Raw genomic sequence first — 13,793 nt, 5'->3', positions numbered from 1 at the left:
GGGAAGAAGTCAGTAAATGATACCTGCCCAGTAGCTGACGCTAAGGGAAAGCAGAGTTTGAGCCAGTCCAGGTGTGGTCCTACAGGTTAGCCGTCATGACAGAGTCTGAGTCCACAGATGTGGTTCTACGGGTTAGCCGTCATGACAGAGTCTGAGCCCACAGATGTAGTCCTACGGGTTAGCCATCATGACAGAGTCTGAGCCCACAGATGTGGTCCTATGGGTTAGCTGTGGTGATAGAGTCAGATTATAGTGCATGCAAGAATCATCTTTAGGCTTCTTTTCTCCTTCCTTCCCACATCAGAAGGAAGACTGTTGTGCTTATCTTTCCAGCCATCATTCTTTCCTGTGTCATAGATCTCTTCTTTACTACTGCTTCCTTCCAGTCACTGGGTAATTTTGCTTAAGTTTCTCTCTCTCTCTCTCTCTCTCTCTCTCTCTCTCTCTCTCTCTCTCTCTCTCTCTCTCTCTCTCTCTGTGCAAAAAATCATCCAAGCATTTCTTCTTCTGTGTCACATACCCTTTAGCTTCCTGAAAAAATGGCTAAGAACCGTGAGCTGAGAACGTGCTGGCCAGGTGAAGAGCGCATTCTAGAGACAGCTCCAGCAGGTGGAATAAGCAGAGCTCATTGTGGGCAAAGCCTCCTGTGGTAGCTGGAGGCCCAGCCAATAGCAGATGCTAGAGAAGCTAACAGAAGGGCAAGGAGCCAGGTTCTGCCCTGGTGGGAAGCTAGTCTATTTACTGTATTTCAAATTATTCCAAAATTCAGTGATAGGAGAAAAACCATTTTGTTTTTACTCAAAAGTCTGTTAGTAATTCAGGAAGCAACTGACTATCAGTTTTCATTTACAGTCTTTTCTGTGATCATGGCCACAAGTTGTCTGGGGACATGGGGATATAGTCGGGGGCATTAAAGATGTGTCTCTTACGACTGGCGGGAGAAGCTAGGTCTCAGCTGGGAGTGTTCCCTGCGGTCCCTGTGTGTGGCTTTCTACAACAGTGCTCTCATGACAATTGAGCTTTTGTAGGGTTCCACCAGAAGCACCTGTTTCAAAATAAATAGCTGGCAGCTTGGTGACCCACCCCCTCTGTTAGTTATTTGAGAATTTTGCAAGTATATTTTGATTATGTTAGCCTCTCCTTCCACTCCTCCCGGTTCCGTCTCCATTTCCAAATCCTCCAAGCTGTGCCCTATACCTCCTCCTTTAGAAACCCATCAAGCCCAATTTGTACTGCCTATGGACTCTTGGATGTGTGATAGTCACTGGAGGGTGGTTCTTCTCCCAGAGACCACAGCCTTAAAAAGTCCAGTTTGTGCTGCCTATCTTGGATGTGTGATAGTCACTGGAGGGTGGTTCTTCTCCCAGGGAACACAGCCTTAAAGAACAGGCTCTTCTCCTAGAAGCTGTCAATTTATTCTTGGCCAACGTGGGGACTTTGTTTTGCTCCCTTTTCCATGCTGTGATTTTATATAGGTTGTCTCAACCATATGCGAGTTCATGCGTGCAGCTGCCCTGATATGTTCTGAAGATACTGTTTCCTTGCCATATGCCACTTCTGACTCTTAAAACTTTACACCCCTTCTTCCACAGCAATCCCGAGACTGGGTGGGGAGGAGGGTGTGTGACAGAGATGTCCCATTTAGGGAGGAGCATCCTGCAGTCTTTCCTCTTCCTATTTAGAGTAAAGGAATACTCTCTCCAGCCTCCACTGAATACTGAATATAGTTCTATAAATTGTATGTAGGGCAATAAGACATGGGAATGTAAATAGGAAAAGAAGTAGTCAAAGTATCGTTATCCTCAGATGATCTGATTCTTTACATAAAAGACCCCAAAGGGCCCAGCAGAAATCTCCTACAGTGGATACATGCAGAAAAGTAGCAGGATACAAAATTAATACAGGAAAACCAGTAGCCTTCCTATATACAAATAACAAGGATAATGAGAAAGAAGTCAGGGAAATAATTCCATTCACTAAAATTATCCCATCAAACCTCAGCAGTAGAAAACTTGTCCAATGAGAACGTAAGACGTTGGTGGCTCTTTTCAGCTGAGCCCTGCAAGCCACACTTTGTCATTTACACTGCATGTCATTAATTAATTACAAGTGGGTCACAAGGGTAGCCCCAGGTCAAGGAGAGTAGAGTTTACTGCAGTTTTGGTTGGGAAGAATTGGGTCACGTATTGTTTAGGGTACCAGACTTTTTCTTTTGGGTCACCAACAAGCTTCCAAATCATGAGGTGGAAACTTCTTGTTAGTTGTGAATGCTGGACCTAGCTTCGGCTCATTACTGGCTAGCTGTTTCTCTTTATCTACCTTTTGCCTCAGGGACTTTTACTTTTCTGTCTTTCGGCATATCTTATTTTCATTGACTTCTGTGTCTGTCTGTCTGGCGACTGCCTAGCTTCCTGCCCCAGGTGTGTGTGTGTGTGCCTCTCTTTCCTCCTTGTTCTCTCCTCTCTTCTTCTTCATCATTCTTCTAAGCCTAGAGTCTACCCCCTATTTATTCTTTCTGCCTGCCAGCCCCACCTATCCCTCTCCTGCTTAGCTACAGTCCGTTCAGCTTTTTATTAGGCCAATCAGGTGCCTTAGGCAGGCAAGGTGAAACAAATGTAACGCATCTTTACATATTAGACACACATCCTTACATCATTAGGCAAATGCAGCATAAGCAAAGGTAACACACCTTTACACAGTTAAAGTAATAGTCTGCAGCATAAACAAATGGAACACATCCTTACATAGTTAGAATAACATTCGAGAACCGTTTTGTTTGTTGGTATGGCTGTAACAGACTAGCCAAATTTAACAAAATAAAATAAATAACAGAGATTTATAATCTCATGATTATGGAGGCTGAGAAGTCCAAGATTTAATTGCTGCCCATTGGTAAGTGTTTTCAAAAGATGTCTCTCCCATTTATTATCTGTATGTGTAATGTGTGTATGACATAAAAGAGGTCATGGTAGGTGTGTGGATGTTTGAGGAAAACTTGAGGTATTAGTTCTCTTCTTTATTATGTGAGTTTTGGGGACTGAACTCAGGTCATGAGACTTGGTGGCAAGTGCCTTTGCCCACTGATCCGTCTTGTCAGCCACCAAGGATGTATTTTTGATGTATATTCGCAGAATGGGAGAGAAAAGGCTAAGAGAATGAACCCACGGTAGTATTTAATGCATGCATGAAGATAGTCCTCATGGCCAAAAATCTCTCATGAGGCCCATCTCCCATGCCACTTGGATCAACTTTCTAACACATGAATTTGAGGAGCAATACATTCAAATCACAGCATATGCGGCAAATGTCCATAAACCTGTGCATGGAAGTTATTCCGGCCTTTCGAGAAAATGCTGTTGCTCAATTTATCAACGATCTTGCACAAATGCTAATGTGAGTTAACTTGTGTTTGACAAGTATCACTATGATTGCTGTTCACACTGTGCAAGCGTGCTGTAGAAGCCCAGGGGTAGTGCAGGTGTGAGACAGTGCTCTCTCAGTGGAGAGTGCCTCAGGAAGGGAGAAGGGAGCAAAACTGAATTAACCCGTAAATTCTGTTGCCGAGGTATGGGGAGGGCTGCATGTGGAATGTGACGGAGGGGGTGTGCCAAGTGTGACTCCGGGCTTTGGGGTGTGAGGCTGATAGACAATTGCAGATGCCACTTATGGCATCTGAACAGTCAGGAAGGGGAAAATCCAAGTTTCAGTTTAAGGTAAATCTGTATTGGGTTAGGGACATCCAAGTGACCTTGTTGGGAACACTGGCAACCTGGATCCCAGTTTCCAGTTGAAATGGCTAAAAATTTAATGTTGTTTTAGTAGAGGATATACATTCACATACATACATTTACATATATTAATTATTACATATTATATTATTATTATTACATATATTGCATATGATTTCTATTGATGTAGGTGTGTCTTCTATCTATCTGATGATTTCATTGGATAATTAATAAAGAAACTGCCTGGCCCATCTGATAGACCGGCCCTTAGGTGGGTGGAGTAGACAGAACAGGAAGAAGGAAGTGAGGTAGATGGCTCAGTCAGATGCCACGCCTCTCTTAAGTTAGACAGACCGCCGTGCCTCTCCTCAGAGAGATGCCAGACGCGATGAAGCTCCAGCCCAAGATGGAGGTACGCTAGAATCTACCTGGTAAGGCACCACTTTGTGGTGCTACACAGATTATTAGATATGGGTTAATCAAGATATGAGTAAGAGGCAGAAAATAATGGGCCAGGCAGTATTTAAAAGAATACAATTTGTGTGTTGTTATTTTGCGTGTAAAGTTAAGCATGAGGGAGCAGGGCGGCGGGAAACCGCCCGCAGCCCCTCACTACATTCTATCCCACATAGGTTAATATAAATGTCTGACTGAACTACTACTACAAAATCTCTATGCTTCACAGGTGCCTTTCATACTTCACAGCCGAAGAGGCACCATCAGATACTCTGGTTTCTGTGAATGGGGTATCTGTTTTAAAGAAGTAAACATCCCAAGTGTTGTCGGAGATGGTGCTCTCTGCCTGTTCCCAGATGACTTACTTAGCATATCATGTTCTTATTTAGAAAGTCCGAGTCTATAATTAACTTTAGAAAGGGAGCATCACATCCCTTTGCTTGAGGTACTTTATGTGGCTTCCTGTGAGAACAGCTATTCTGAGGTGAATGTCTTGAGAACCAGAGAATGGTGTTTGCTTATGACCTGCACATCTCTTTTGTGCTGGCCACAAACATCACTAGATTATGTGTAGTAGATAAAATGTTGAAAATGGTCAGAAATAGTTGTATTGCTTCATTGGGGACATCATTGTCTCCTCAATACGTGCGTGTTGTCTGTGAATAGTTTCAACCAACCATGGATGGAAACTACTTTAGAAGATTGTGTCTGTGTATTTTTTAGGAACTATCTACAGTAGTATGTTTCCTTAGGACTCTTTCAAAAAGCTTAATGTTACTCCTGCCCCATTTCCTCCTCTTCCCTGATCCCCCATTTGATTTTAACTGTTCCATTAGAACATTTGCCCCCTTCAATTCTACATGTACATATTATCTTTCTTCTTTCTTCCCTATAGACCCTTACTAATTTTTTGATCTCCATCAATATTACACATGAAACATACATAACTGAAGATTCAAAGTCACCATTCATGTATGAGAAAAACAAGTGATGTCTTTCTGGGCTTGGGTTACCTCACTTAGGACGATTTTCCTGTGAATTTCATATTTTCATTTGTTTCGTAATAACTGAATAACGTTCCGCAGTGCAAATGTACCATGTGTTCAGTGTCCATCAGCTGATGGGTAAATAAACTCTTTCCATTTCCTGGCTCTTGTGAATACAGCAGCAACAGATATGGGTGAGCAATTATCTCAGTAGTAAGATACTGGTTATTTGAATGTATCCTCAAGCCGTTATTCTTAGTTACCCTCCAGAACTTGAGGAGAAGACCCTGTTGCTGAGAATACCACATACTCATGTCTTAAAACATGGGCAAATCAAGCAGGAAGTTTCAACCCGACTGTCTACCTTTCATGGCGCTGATAAGTGTTATGCATACGGCCGTAGAGAAAAAAGCAATCATTGCTCTTGCCCATCTGCAAATGCTATGAGCCACAACAATGGCTGTCCTGAACAGACATGCCTACTAGTGTCATAGCTGCATGACTGCTATCAGAGTCAGCAACTGCTTTCTGTTTGAGCTGAAGGCCTAATTCACATGATAGAATTCGAATCTGGCACCATTATCTGGGCCAAAAGCTTGTGTATAGATTGATCATGATCCCAAGGGGAGAACTTACTACTATTATTCTGCTAAATGCATATAGTATAAAAACATTTCCTAATAAATTACTGCTGTATCCATAGATCAGTGAAGCTCATAGCCTTCATCAGAGAAATTTATTTTAGTAGCAGATGGTAGTTAACCCAGAGATCCACAGCTGGTCAAATGCAGAGACTGAGAAGTATTAAACCCTGAATAAGATGTGTGTTTTACATTCGTTTCACAAGACCCCAGGAATCGTTGTGGCAGAGGGGACAGAAAGACTGTAAGAGCCGGAGTAGTAGCTGACACCAAGGAGACTGTGTTTGGTAGATACCACAGGACAGCTGCACATGTGAACACGTAATGATTTTGATCTCGTGTGTAAGACCTGCAAAAGCTCAAGGCAGGTAAAGTGCCTGCCTAGAAACGAGAAGGTGCGTATGAAGTTCCACCCACAGTTTAGGAGCTATTGACATTTGATAGCCATTAGAAAAGGAAGTGCCAGTTTTCTTTAAGGATGTGGTCCTTGGGTTAGGCCCAGCACTCAAGAATATATGGGCAGTGCAAATTGGATTTTATGGGTTTAAAGAGGAGAGCATGAAGTTGGATGGGTGGGGGAGGAGAGACGTGGGTGGATCTGGAATGAGTTGGGGGGGTGAATGCAGTCAAAATACATTCCTTGAAATTCTGAAAGAGTTAACAAAAGCATTATTAACAAAATTGTATTATGTGTATTATTATCATTTGTACTAAATTCATGTAGACTTATGGTCACCTCAGGAATCTGGCTTATGCCACCTTAGGCCAAATCAAGTCAACAAATATGTATTACCCTTTTAACTAATATAGGACAGCAACTATTTATAATATTTGAATTGTATCGGGCACTGTATGCCACCCAGAGATGATTTAAAGTATGTGGAAGGATATGTATAATTATATGCATGCAATTTTCTTTATAGAAAGGACTTAGCATCTGTATAATTTTGTACCTTCAGGGGTTCCTGGAGCCAATTCCCAATAGATGATAAGAGGCTATAACAACAAGAAAAAAACTCTATGTATCTTTTACATAATTACATTTTTTTTCTAATAGTTTTGATTCACTGTTGGGTAAATCTGCAGATGTGGAATGCATAGATATAGAGAGCTGGCAAAAAATTGTATTCAACACATATTCTGTAAATATCCACAACACACCTACATGTGTACTTGTGTTGAAAACAAACATGTAAGCACATGCATGCAGACTCACATGTGTACTTGTGTTGAAAGTATATAAGCATGCACTTGCACACCTACATGTGTACACATGCATGTGCATATATGAAGTAAGGAGGTCACTTAGCCCCAAAATAATCACACAGGAACTGTATTAATTAAATCACTGCTTGGTCCATTAACTCTAGCTTCTTATCAATAACACTTACATATTAATTTAACCCATTTTTATTAATCTGTGTATCACCACGTGGCAGTGACTTACCAGCTAAAGTTCCTTCTGGCTCCAGCGGGGCTACAGGGCTTCTCTCTCTGACTCCGCCCTTCTTTCTCCCAGCCAGGCCAAGCAAGTTTTCTTTATTCATTAATGGTAATCACAGCATACAGAGGGAATCCCACATCACATATACATTTATTACATGAGTGCATTAAACAAGTTTCTAAGAGTACTATAAATCAATAAAATAGGGAGGAATTCTTTAGGTTACACTAATGCTCAATTATAATGCTTCTTTCTTCTAGCCACAAAAACTAATTTTTAAAATTATTCTGAACTCCTATAGCATTATTTTTAATAGTAAGCCACCTCTCTCCAGGGGAGCTTTCCTAGGTAAAACGCAACATAATGGTTTTGCTCCCATTGTACAGATTTCCTAAAAGGCTGCTTCCCAATTGTTATCACTTAGACCTGCAATCTGACTCACCTCATGTGTTTGCAAGCAGCTTATTTCAGAGCAAGTCACTTCCTGAAACTGAGGGTTTTAAGGACAAATATTGGTTTATGCATTACCCAATATCTACTAACATTTGCCAGTCTAGATGGCGGGAACGCTAGGTGAGTTTCAGAATTCCACACACTATGTTTTAAGTCTTAGTTTGGATTGGTGCTATAGAGGGACAGCAGGTGACATATTTCACAACATAACTGCATTTTATAAATGATGAAAGAGTCACATGCAGAAGCTATGGGACTTGCCTAAATTGCCTCTAACCTGGAGGAAGAATCAGCTTTTTGTCCTTAACTTTTCCTGCCCTTATGATCGAGTGCTTGCTTGAGGTCATTGGAGATGTGTCTTCCCAACATCTCCCTAAGGCTTTAAAGCAGGGATGACCCAGGAGTAAGTAAGTGTTGCTTAAAGAAAATGGCTGGGAGTGACTTCTAGTCTTGGTCCCCAACTCACAAATAAGTTCGTGAAGAACTGTGGTGTGGAAGACACAGTGACTTTGAAACCGAAGATGCTTAAAGCTGAGTGATTTTTGAGGTCACCAAGACACAAATAACTATCGGTAAAAATAGCGAGTACAGCAGTCAGTCACTCGTGGAGCTCAGTGATGTCCACCTGCCGCTCAAACTGCCCTGGATATTTCTCAGGAGAAACAACGTGTTGAGATTTCAATTCCTTTTATCAGATTTTCTAGAACTACTGATTATTTTTAATCTCAAATGGTGTCACAGATTTTCCTAGTTTTAGCTATGGCTTGGTACCCTTAACCTATACAGGATTCAGTTCCAGAGCACTGGAAGAAACAGCATATAGCATCACGGAAATCTGCCTTATGCCACCTTAGCCAAAGTCAACACACATGTATTGCCGTCTTGTCAACACTGCTCTGTGATAACTGCCCTGAGAGGAACAGGGAGAAAAGCAACTTTTATTTCTTGGTTTGTATTGGGAATGAATTAATTGGGAGTTGGGTATTTCTTGGCCCATGGTCAAACCAAACAGGACTAAGACAACCCATCTAACCACAGACTTACCATTCCTCTTTGGTTTTAGAATTAAATATCATTAATCCTAAGAAACTAGAAAAAGATGCTCAAATGAAACCAATGCATAAAATCAAAACAAAAAGAAGCAATTTAAATTTGTATAAAGATCAAATTAACTGAGACCAAAAGCTTATCATGACATAGATATTATATGGGCATTAGAGGCAATATTGACTAATAGAAAGTAGACTAATTGGGAAGAGTAAGCTGTAATTAGAATATATTGTATGAAAGAAATCTATTTTCAATAGAAGAAAAACAGTGAAAAAGAGGGAAGAAATAATGGAAAAATCTTATCAAGGTCAATTGATATAAGTTTATTCTATAAAAGTTATAGATGGTTCATAAGTTATCAACATCAATCAAAACACTGCATAAATAATGACAGTTTCTAATATGAGGCACGAAACAGTGACAAACCTAGCAAAATAGGTATAGAATTTGTATATAGAAAAAGTATAAAAGGTTTCTGACAAATAAGAGACTATATAAATAAATGGAGAGATACACTATATTTGTGTCAATATTAAGGTATTGATTCCATTCAAAATAACTTTAGGATCAATGTAACTTCTAAAGTAAGATATTAATGATGCTTTCTTCTTGAAGGTAAGAGATTCTAGAATACATGTGGAAATAAAAGTGCTTTTAGTAGCCAAAGGAATTTTGAAGAGGATGAACAAAACTGGGTTGATACTACTTTATGTCAAGGCTAACCATGGATTTGCAGAAATAGTTATTGTATTTACAGAAGAATTTAAAAAATCGAGGTCAGGCTGGCAGCAGACGCCTTCAATCCCAGCACTCAGAAGGCAGAGACAGGTGATTAAATTTGAGGCCAGCTTGATCTACACAGCGAGTTTCAGGCCAGCCAGAACTACACAGTAAGACCTTGTCTAAGACAAAAAAGTATTGACCATAAAGGTGCAAATAGATCCATAAGTTTATGAAAAATTGATATTTGATCAAGCAACATAGGCAACTAGTGGAGAGAAGAGAAGTTTTCTCAAATGAACAGCCATATGGAAAACCCCAAAACAAAAAACCAAGGGCCATTTTTTTCTTCATACATGGAAACTTAGCATTTATAAAATATAAAATTTATAAGAATCTGCCATTTATAAAACTTAACCACAAGAGGACCATACAAGATGTACATCTAAAAGTAAATTCCAAACTTCAAAATTCTTCAAAAGCGAAGGAAGGAGAGAAGTTTCGTGATACTGCCGGACAAATGTTCTTTGAAATGACACCAAAGGAATGCTCTGAAAATGAAAGCAATGATAAATTATGCATCAAAATTAAACATTTCTCACCACAGACACTGTGGTAAGATTAAAAAGAGATACACTAAAAAGTATTTGAAAATCAAATTAGATGTAGGACTGGAAGTCACTATATACAGATGTGCTGGCAGCCAAACTTGGTCATGCGTAAGCTTCCCAGGTGCTTCTGGTTCTGAAGGCACGAAGGGGTCACAAAGAGCAGGTGAGGCTTGGTAATGTGAGAGGCTTGGAGAAGTTGTAGTCAGAGTAGCAGTGGAGACTGCAGGCTTGAAGGGGTCATATGGAAGAGTTGAGGCTTGGCACCATGAAGAGAGCCCAGGAGAGTCTATTGGTGAAGTGCAGCCCAGCTGCAACGGAAGACTTCAGCCGTTTGGAGATGCCAGCACCATGGGATGACCACCAAGGACAGGAACAGCAGAGGAGTAGAGCCAGCCGGAGCCTAAACGACAAGCTGTGTGTGCAGCAGAGGACAGAGCCAGAGAAGTGACCCAAGCTCCTTGGATGGTAAGGTGAGTAGCAGATATTGGACACTGAGTCATTTCCATTGTTGGTCTTTGGCTTTGCTTTGTTCAGATTGGGAATGTAAGAAAGTGTTTAACTTATTTTTGGTTTTATACGAGCCCATAGCTGAGAGACTTGGATTTTTTTTTTTTTAAAAAAAGATTTTCAGATTTTAAAAGAGACTTTGGATTTTTACCGAGATTGAACTTTTAAAGTGTTTGAATTGGTAAAGACAATGGGATTTTATTTTGTAATGTATCTTGCAGGCAGGACAAATTGTAGGTTCTAAGTTTTGTGATTGGGTTGCGATCCCTGCCCCTCCACCTGTTACAGATGATGGCCAATTTAGGCTCCACATCCCCTAACATTAGAACTCTTTGCTAGGGTCCCCTTCATAGACTTCCTGGGAGTTTCCATTGCACTAGGTTTCTACCTCAAGCCCCTAAATGCCCTCCAAATCCAGTTGTCTCTCCCAATACTCCCTTCCTCTATCCCTCCAAGGACATCCAAAGACTCATTAGATCATTCTTCAAAACCCTGCAGTCCACAAAATTGGAAAAAAAATCTAAAATAAATGGACAATTTTCTTGATAGATCTAGAGTAGCTTTAATTTAATAAAGTTAAATCAAGATCCGAGACTTGTAACTTTTATGAAGAGGAGCCTCATTGGAGGAGGTAGGCCATGGAGGGTAAGCCTTGGACTTTTATAGCCAAGTCCCACTTACTGTCTCTCTTTAATTTCATCTCTGACTGCTTTGTGATTCATCCAGATGTGAGTAATAGATCAAGTTGTTTGGTGAAGGAAATTGACACTGTAACATTAAGGATGTGTAATGGTTATTGGCCACATCACTTACCCTGATTTATAGTGAGGGGGAGAGTCGAACAGAAAGACATTCAACATGTGCACTTCGGGGAGGAAGGGATCTTAAACCCAGTTAAGGCTGAGGATCCTCCTGGTGTGGATGAAATGGCTGTAATTACTAAAGAAAAACATTACATTTTGCACTGAGGCATCAAGGCTGAACTTCCTTCGAGGCAAGACCTCACCGATCGAAAGCTCCAGAGTGTAGTCATGCAAATTTATGTGAAAACCTTCATTGGATTGTTTGTTTGAATTTGTCTTTTGAGACAAGTTCCCATGTAACCACAGCAACCTCAAACCTGCTTTGTGGCTATATACTGGGGTCACAGGTGGTACCAAACTCAGGGCTTTGTGTATGATAGCCAGACTTTCTACTAAATGAGCTACCTCTCCGGCCCCAGAACTTTCATTTGTAAAGACAATGATTGGGCTGAGAAGCTTAAGTTGATCCTGGAGCAAAGTTGCCTTGGGACTTGCTTTTCCAGGCTTAGCCTCAAATGCACACTATTATCTGTGATCAGACATTTCAGATTGGCAGAACTTGGTATAGCCTGTATGGTACGAGTGTCACAGCTGTGCAAGATGCAAGAGTGAGGGGGAATATGGAGGCAGACATTAACATTTTGAATTGCTGAGGCCAGGCAACCAGTAGCAGGTCAAATTTCCTGCTAAGGTGAAGTTCAAGTTGCAGAGGAGATCCAAGATAACTGGACATGTATGAAACATGGGATCTTCACCAGGATAGCTGCAGTCACCAAGTTCATGCAGCCCAAGAGAGAGACCACAGGTATAAGACAACAGGGTTTGAGGGGCAGGGCTAGCTAAGCCCTTTGGAACTCATCATGAGCTCTGAAAGTATACATGGGGCTGCAGTGTCTGATGCTTTCCCCAAAGCTCTCATTTTGCAATGAGAATATTTCTTCTGTACCATTTTCTTTTCTGTTGGAAATATGCAACTTGCCTTTTGATTTTACAGGGACTCACAGTTAGACACGCCTTAAGTTTCACAACAGACTGTTTTTGTTGAACAGTGTTGACACAGTTAACCGAAGACTTTTGTAGGTGGAACAGAGACATTCTGCATTATGAAATATCATTACGTGTAAGAACCGAGGGTGAACTATTGTGGTTTGGCTGGGAAATGCTCCCCAATAGGCTCACGTGTTTGGACACTTCTCCACCTGGTGACACTGTTTAGGGAGGCTGTGAAAAGGTTAGGAGGTGTTGATTTGGTGGAGGGATAGGCTCCTGGGGGCCAGCCTAGTCATAGCCCAGCCCACTTCCTTTTTCTTTAGGGCTTCCCGATCCAGCCAGATCAGAACAAGCTTCATGTTTGGCCACCATGGCCTCTCCTGATATGGTAGGCTGTACCTCTGAGACTCTTCTCCTCATAAGTTGCTTCTTATCAGGTATTTGGCCATAGAAATAAGAAAGAAATAACTATTACATGAATACACAAACTGAAGTATTCTTATATAGTGGAAACTTATAGTCAGACTGTATTTGAAATTCATTATTTGAGCCAAAAGAAAGCAGATACATAATAACCTTTTGTGTCACTCTGATTTCATAAAATTCTAAAAAATAAAAACTCATCTGGTGATAGAAAAGAGATGAATAGTTGCCTGGGAATGGTGGAGGGATCCCTGGAAGGGAGGCGGGAAAGGATGCATAAGAAAGGGGCAACTTCTGGGGTGGTAAAATATATACACATATATAAGTAACGGTCTTAATTGTGGTGATGGTTTCATGAGTATATGCTTCAACTGTCAACTTGTAATATTTAAATATTTTGTGCTAATTAAAGCTCAAACCTGTTAAAACTCAAAAAGCAAATTTGTAAAAGGATGCTGGGTCAGGCAAAAGAAGAGCTTATCTGAGTATTTTTCATGGATAAAAGCACAAACTAGAATATGAGAAATATAGAAACACCAAGAAAAAAAGAAAAGCACTTGTAAGAATTAGAAGATTCCAGATTTAAGACTTTAACCTCTTTAACTACTTAAGGAAATCCTTGTACAAGAATATTTCCAATCACGTCAGTTATTACTATTCAGCTCTGCTAAATTTTGCTATCCATCCTGCTCAGTGTCACCTCTCAAGGGTCTGTCAGATGCCAGGTGCTACAATTACGTAAAATCTGCTTTCTTCCTTCCGAGAAGGAAGTCTCCGGAAACAAGTGATTTTCAAATACTGAGTGGCTGTCTTCTCAGTGCGGGAACTTTCTGTCCTTAATGTACAATGAACCAGGAAGCAGCTTGGACTGCGTCCCCCACATCCATCCTTAGAGAGGACAAGAACTCCCAGATGATATCAGCACTGGGGAGGAGAAAGAAGGCATGAGTGAGTCAAGAATACATTGTCTTATTTCAGGGA

This window comes from Arvicola amphibius, chromosome 13 (genome assembly GCF_903992535.2).
Source record: "Arvicola amphibius chromosome 13, mArvAmp1.2, whole genome shotgun sequence".
NCBI lineage: Eukaryota > Metazoa > Chordata > Mammalia > Rodentia > Cricetidae > Arvicola > Arvicola amphibius.
Note: the sequence above shows the minus strand (reverse complement) of the source record.